This window comes from Anopheles ziemanni, chromosome 3, assembly GCF_943734765.1.
Source record: "Anopheles ziemanni chromosome 3, idAnoZiCoDA_A2_x.2, whole genome shotgun sequence".
In the NCBI taxonomy this organism is placed as follows: domain Eukaryota; kingdom Metazoa; phylum Arthropoda; class Insecta; order Diptera; family Culicidae; genus Anopheles; species Anopheles ziemanni.
This window is the reverse complement of record NC_080706.1, coordinates 65,858,962-65,867,197: the sequence shown is the minus strand read 5'-3', so window position 1 is coordinate 65,867,197 and position 8,236 is coordinate 65,858,962.

Below are 8,236 nucleotides of genomic sequence, written 5' to 3'. Positions count from 1 at the left end.
TGGAGCGAATTCAACTCTTTGCTTGAGAGTTCGGAGGAAATCTTCAAAGTGTTGCGCTATCCGGGAAGCCGGTAAGTGATATCGTTTTGTGCGAAGACGTTCAGCAGGATTCGGTAGCACGTCGTACGTAATGTTTCGTCTAAGGACAAGTCGTATCGGAGTTCATTTTGACGTAGGGTTCCGTGTTGCAAAATCAACCGATCTGTTTACAGTTGTTTTGTCTAACGTTTTGTACAGAAGTAGTAAGAAACAAATTGCCTACTAGATCACATTACATGATAATGTTGACGTCCGTTTAATTATCATCATCCAACCTATCGACGTCAGTTTATCACAAATTCCGCTGAACAATCATTCACGCTTTAAAATGTGTCGCAAAAAAATGAATCATTAGACGATCTGCCGGTTAGTTGAACTTAATTACCATCGAACGCACAGTCATGCTATATTATTAATATGTTTTTTTTCCTTGTAGGTATAAACTTTGACAACATCGTAGCCACCCTGTAAAAGAGAGACTTAAGTCAGAAACCTTTTCGAACGCAAGTGTGCAAGAGATGCAGTGAAGAGTGGCGGACGGGAAGGGGGTATCGTCCGACATTCCGCCTTCCTTTTCGTTTTCAGTGCGCATGTAGCAGAACCCAGAAAAATCATACGATGCCCAACATTCAGTTCAATCCTGCGGTAGCGATGCCTAAGGTATAGCCCGAAAGGTGGATTGGCTGATTATTCGACACGCTAAAGTTACGTTATATAGCCTCGTAATGGATCTATGCCCGACAGTACGAAAGCGATTATTCGTCAAAAATTAGGAAACCACTGCATATTGCTAATCACGCGGGAGTGATAAGTCTGATTTTTGTATGCGCAATACGTGGTATCTTTTTTGCGCTAAAATATCTGTGTGTATACTACGTTACATTCTCAGAAGCATGTACCTAGTCCCGCTATCCCCGTTCCCATCATAGATGGTTTCCGAACCCTTCTACTTAAGTCTTATCAGGCTGAAAACTGTGAAAGGCTTGTCGGAACGATGCTATCAGTCACCTACATCATACGATCACATACTACATTCCTCCGAATTTTTTTCCACAATCGTATGGAACAAGCGGATATTAGCCGGTCCCATTGAGAAAATCGTCAGATAGCGAGCCTCCATTGCGCATGGTGCAACCCCTGCGCAACGTTTCGTGTGTAATAAGTATCCACCAGTGCTTATCACCGTCAACCGAAGGGTACATTGCACAGTACACACCTGTATCGTATCTTGATTATAAACGGTTGTGTTTACTTTTGCCCCCGATGGGGAGACCTCCACGTCCGGAGCTGACACGTTGCCCATTATAGTACTCGTTTCTGCTGCTTCAGAGCCATTGCGGACGCTGAAACTCGATCGCGTGATGATGATGACGACGGTAGAGTGCGCGGTGGGCCTGTGTGCGGACCATCGCCAATCGTACGATGTATGACGTCACGATTCGGTCTTACCTTCTCCGGCCATTCGCTATTCGTTCGTACTTGACCTACCGTGGCGCTCACGCGGTGGTATCTTTATAGCCAACTCACAACAACCTGTCGATGACGTGGTCTTTCGTCAGCCTACTGCGGGCTTGCGTGGAAGTAAGGTTGTTTTTTTCTCCTAGCGATGTATCCATTTTCCGTTCCATTCATACCTTGCCCGACGATCTGCAGTCAGCGACTAAACCCGGAGCGTGATCTCACGGAAGCGTTGCCATGAGCAACCCAAACAAACTTTCAAATCTGATGCCGGACGTATCTGTATGCTCTTTCAATCGTTATCCACATTTTATTTGAATTGGTAGTTAAAAACGATCATGCGATCGTGTGATCAAAACATTACCGCCGGCACAAACACCATCATGGATGGGCTTACAACGAATCGTACCTGTAGTTGACGTAACGGGAAATTACGAATCAATGTCCGATATCTCAAACGTACACATCGACGGAAAATAATGTTCGATCGTATCATCTGATCCTTCCGCGAATTCGATAAATCATCTTTACTCTGGCGAACAAAACTGTGGGTTGTAAAAATATCCAAACATCATACGATTTAGGATGGTGGGTGAATCATGACAGTTTGGTTGAATCAACGCGATGATGGGTGTTTTGTCAGCGTTATGACGAATCTTTTACCAGTGTATACCGTATCTTCCCACGAAAAGGATGGAGCAGGCAATTTGCCATAGTGGCCAGCTGAGTGTATTTATAACTAACCAACACTAACAGCTTCGTACCGAGGAAGGTGGCGTGATTCTGACGTGTATCGTGTTTTCCCCTTTCTCATGCCACAACACAATCAATCCCGCGAAGTCTCGTGCGACCTTGGCGGGGGTGTCTCGTGGTGCAGCCACGAGTTCCACAACCCGCGCACCCGCGATCGTGCTGCAGATGATTATTGTTTACAATTACACAGTCGTAATGGCCAACCGGTTTTGTGGCGCCTATCTATTACACCGGAGGTGATAGCGGGTGCGCGGTTTTTTTCTGCTACCTTATTGCGTATGTAGGATAAGTTGAATTGAGAATTTCAATGCGCAATGGAAAGCGTTTTGTTTCTTTTTTTTAACGCCAAAATGGTGCAGAAATTAAACAATCAATCAATTTAGATACTTTCTTAGCGATCTCAATTTAAATTCTATTCCTGTTTTGTAAGCTAAGTACTGTTGTAGAATTTGCTAGCGATGATTCATTTATAGCCACGTTGTTTTGAAACCATGAATCTACAACGAAAATAAACAACTTCGGGTTTTATGTCGTTGGGGGAGTTCCTGACACACGTGCTTGGTAGTGAACACGTCGTCTAAAAATTTAGAGTATAGATTATTTTGAGAATGATAAATGCATGCTATTGGAAAAATTGAGAACTTACTGAAATATCTAACGGCCACATGCTAATGTAAGTGTAAAATGCTAACCCCAAGGGACATACAGTTTGAAACTAATTTGGTCAAATTGTAAAGTAAACAGAAGATTCTGTTAACGTTCCACTCCTTGAATGAGTTGCAAAAAAATACTCCTCTTCTATGACAACGTCGCGAAAAACCTCACATGATCTAGATGAGATCAGGCCCCAGTCGCCATCGAATAGGAGTAGGGGAGGTGACGCCGCGCTTGATTGTATGATTGGCGTAATCATAGCACTGCACTGACCGCAAGGCTTCGGGGGGGTGTGTCTATCAAATAAGATGGCTGTATATGGTTGTACGGTAGCTACGCTAACGAACAGCATCATTCAATCGCGACGTGGATCTACCGTGATACACGCGCGTTCCATGATCGCCATTCGCCGATGGCGAAAATAAGCGGCATGTCATACTTTGACCCAATAGTAGCGTTGGGGAGGTGCTCAAATAACTCGACAGGCGTGCAGACTCTCTCGGGCGCCATTAATCGTCTGTGCCAATTATGACTCTATTAATTTTGCGCATTGAGCAAGATGTTTTTGAAGGTTGGACGGTTGAGCTTTGATGGCATGCACCGGCGTCGTAGGTGTTGCGTACTTAATTGCCCGCTCCCCGCGGTTCACATTTCCTACCCACAAACTATGGTCAGCTAAACGAACGCTTTCATACTTTCACGATCGCTGAAGCGGCCACCCGATGGTTGAGTGGGATCGATTGATAGGCACAATTAATGCAAATCCTTGGCCCACGTTCTGTCCGCCGCTTGCCTATATCAAAATGATTACTTCAAGCGGCTATTCAAATGGACTGTGACGGCAATTTTCATGCGTTTTCTTCCACTAGCCCTAAGAGCATAACTTTGCTGAAAAAAAAATCACAGCAGGCGCCATCGTCGGCATCTCTTCATTGCTATGACGCGTGAGCTCAAATGGACGGAAAATCAACAAATGAGTCTGGCGGTAAGATAATGTCACAGGGAAATATGATTTGCGTTTTTTAGTTGAATGTAAAAGAGTCGGAATATTTTCCTGCAAGCACACCGGGGCGCCGATGGCGAGGAATACCTCTTAAAAGAGTGTAGATACCTCCATTAGGATTGTTCACTAGACAAAACGATGTTCATTACATCTCTGATGCTAATAAACCCTTTAGTCAAACGCCGCTGTATGTTACCTTAACAAATTGCTATAATTATAATTGGCGACAAACGAATGGCGTCGGGGTTTTTGCGTAATCCCTTTGTAAATCCAATTGAAAAATTAAATTAATCAGTCGTAAGCTTTTTAAAGATTGTGTAATATTTCTTTACAATATTTACGCTCTCCAAAATAGGAAATTTACGCAGAAAACAGTTTATCTCACAAACGGTTTTTAATTGCCTACTCAATAAACCCTTTTAATATGTTATAATTAAATTAATTTTATAAATTATAAATAAAACAATTTTCAAACACATAGCTGATTTTTACGATAGTTTTTTTTTCCTTAAACTCAATTTTATTATACCACCTGTATTTCTCCGACACGAAATGTTTCAAGTTCACATTATCGTTCTTTAAAAATAGATATGTAATGTATGTTCTTTTAAAATGTTAATGTGTTTGGCCCTTTTAATCTCAATTCCATATCAGTTGGTTTTCCCAGTTTTTAAGCTCGTATTATTTCCCTTAGAAAAACAAGTATGAGTTTTATGCTGTTTGATTGCTTTTCAAACTGCTCAGCTACAATTTTGTATTTTCAGCTTGTTTAGTTGAAACATTAAAGAAGAGAAATAGCTCTTTTTTTATTATACGTTTTTTCCCTAATTTATATTATCAATTAGGTTTCTAAATCACCAATTTTTTCTTACATGTGAATATAAACCACTTGTTTCTAATCCATTTGCTCCCGATACAAATTTATAACAAAAACGATATATTTCACAAGTTTTTGACCTAAGAAAAATGCCTGCCCATTCACAAACCTATAAAAAAACATCTCGAACATTCTGTAACTTCGCAAGTGTGTTACAAATGCTTAACTCACTAACCTTTCTCAAGCACCTTGCAGTAACTTGATCCACTAAAGAGTCACAAGATCACGCACAATTATACACAACCCAAGTTTCTTCACACTTGGCACGCAATAGTGCACTGTTGTAAATTGCAACTTTAAACCACCGACCGACAGATAAGCATTTGTTTGGCACTAACAGAAAAAAAAACACTTTTCCTCGAGTGGAATTTTATCGGTTTCTTAGCAAATGAAAAATATCATCCAGCAAATATGCCACGGAAACACGTGCACTACGGGTTGCAATCAATAACACGTTAAAGAAGATTTGTTGTCACTGTTTCTTAAAATTGCGAAAGTTGTTCTAAAGCACAAACTACTTTCTGTTGAATCTATGCATTTAATGTTTGGTATTCACAATTTATGGTTTAAGTCATACATTTTAGAATTGTCGATGACGAATTTTACAGCGTAATGTTCATAAACTCGATCCTCGTGCAATATATTTACGAAGAGTGTTCATTCGATTAGATACGACTTCAATCTTTTTAATCCTTCCTCTGTTTATCATTTATTATACGGTTTCTTCGTAACTCAGCTGCGCTGAAAGTTTACTTTGCACCTCGTTAAGTTTATTTTCTTCAATTTCACACTAAATTATCGTTCTCTCCCTAATCGGATCCCGTGCAGCAGGGAATGCAGCGCACGGAATGGATTGAACTGTTGAGGAAACGGTTGTGGCGATCACCTCTTTCTGTGTGCAGAAATCACCAGCGCAAACCTGCTACCGCGACTAACGAATCGCAAAATCGATGAGCTACCTCTGCACCAGCCAGATTGAATTTATTATCTTTTCAATTAAATCAATCGCTTGATTGCATTATTTGCTTCGCACCACGAACTCAGCGGGGGATACACGTTTACGCGGAATTTTCGTCTTCAATTTCGTGCAATGACAACTTGCATTTTCTGCGGCATGCAATAAATTAAGTTTTTTCCGCTATCGTGGAATTCCGCTGTTAATCCTCTTAATTTCCCTCGGTGGGAAAGTTATGTCCCGAGACCGCTTAAACCGCACCGACCGATCACGCACCGAACCGAGTACGAAAGTCTTTTTCGTGCAAACAAATTATGGAAAACAATCACTTTTTCCAACTGCTATTTCAACTGGGTTTAGCCACAAAATTCGAATAGCACAAAGCGTTTGGGGGAAGCACGCACGCAACGATCCGAACCCAACGGTGGTCGAGGACAATCTGAACCGTTGTGCTGTGCTTCGCGCTTTGAGCCCTCCAGACGTCGCAACGGCGCATGGTCAGCGTATCTCCAGAACCGACCGCAGCGCGGGATTCGCTCGCTGCAACAACCCATTCGACTAGGCTCAGAGTCTAGAACAGGTTTGTTGACAGTTTTTGAAATCTCGAATTTTAAAATATTTTATGCAACGTATTTATTAATTTCGGGACACTTATTCCAACGAGTGAAAAAAAACTTGAAAAAAGGGAAGGGAATTATAATATTTCGTTAGCATTTTGTTAGCAAAACTGACAAAGATCATCAGTTTTAGTAAATATTGCATTTTTATGTGACGTGTAAATATGCCTGTGTTGAAAAATAAATTTTTAAATTACAAAAAATCACATGTCTTTGTAGAAACAATTTTTAAAACCGACAAAATACATTTTGCATTTCCACATTATTGATTTTTAACATTTACTGCTTGATTTTATATGATAAATTGCTGGTTGATTGATTTTTTAAATATTTCAATTGCACCAGAAACAAGCATGGTGTAATGACTCCCATTAATATTTCCCATAATCGAAAATAACTTGCAATGAAATTGGTAATGCTCCCAATTTAGGTATTTGTGACGCCAATTATAAATCCTATTTATTTTGATTCATATCCAACCAAATAATTCGCAATGTCCAGCAACATGTTGCGCAGGATAACAGAGAAAAGTTTTGGGGGTAAAACATTGCAAACATTTCACTACCAAAGAAAGTAACGTACCGATTTGCTCTAGAAACAAAAGCCACCGTTTACAACGCGTACACCTTCCTAGATCATCCCGATGAAGATCGATGGGCAGCATGCACTTTACCTGAGCGTAACGTTTCGATTATGATTTGATTGCTTCATAAACCTGCACCGACGATCGTCGCACTAGGACAGCGGCGCCTTGGGTTGCGATCGGACGTAAGCACGCCCGGAGAAGAAGTTATCGACCGTTCAAGTTATGCTCGACCGTAAAATAGTTAATTGGTTGTTAAAAGAATGTTGTGGCTCTCGGAGCACACGTAGAACGTTTGGGGCCGGGGTTGGCGGTGGGGTAGGTGATCTGGAATCGGCGGGAAGAGCCCTCGGAAACTGATGATCACTTCGGGATTAGTTTAGCGAGCAGTGACCATGTTCGCTCCGCTGTCAGCTAGATGTTGAGCATATTTATGGGAACCATCTTCATCCGATGGAACAGGGTACGCAAGACGGAAAGATTGGGTAATAAAAGCTTGTCGCCGCTCTCGATGTTATGTGCAACATTTAAAAACACCTCCGAGAGACGAAAACTATCCTACATCGAATGGAAGAGGAGATCAAAAAAAAACAGCACAACCTCAAACCGAATCGCTGCATTCTAAAAGGCAACGTAAGGGAAATTTTAAATTATTGACCAGACGTAGCGGCCAGCAACTAAAGTGTAGATGATTTTACTATTTTATAGCTGTTTTGGAAAACTGGAACATGGATTAGGGTGTATAAATATGTACCAAGTTGCTGGATATTGGACACGGCCGAGTTGAACAGCGGCCGGATTATAAAACAAACGAAACCGGGAACCTTCCTTGTCGAAGCGTTGAGATCGTTAAGAGAGTGTTGTGCAAAAGCTGACTTTATAGACGGAGACAATAAACATGCCAAGAGGAGGAGTAGGAACCAAGCAGATACTTTCCCTAAATCATCAATACATTCAAGAGTTGATTAGCTTTCTGTTACTACATTGTGTGACTGTTGGAAAACAGAGAGAAATTCATTAAGTTTATCTGCACTAATTCGCACAAATGTTAAGATAAGAGTAGAATAAGCACATGCTTTCTGATGAGTGTTAAGAATACAATTTACATTCAAACGTAAGTCGTATAGTTCGCCACACTACCTGAAGTTCTACCTTTTTCAGCTATTGAAAAATTGAATTAATAAGATATTATTATCAATAATAAATTAGGGGGGGTCCGCGACAGCCGAGCGGTCGCACCGGTTAGAAAATCGACCCATGAGCGCCAGGGCTCACCACCTCGTGGGTTCGAATCCCA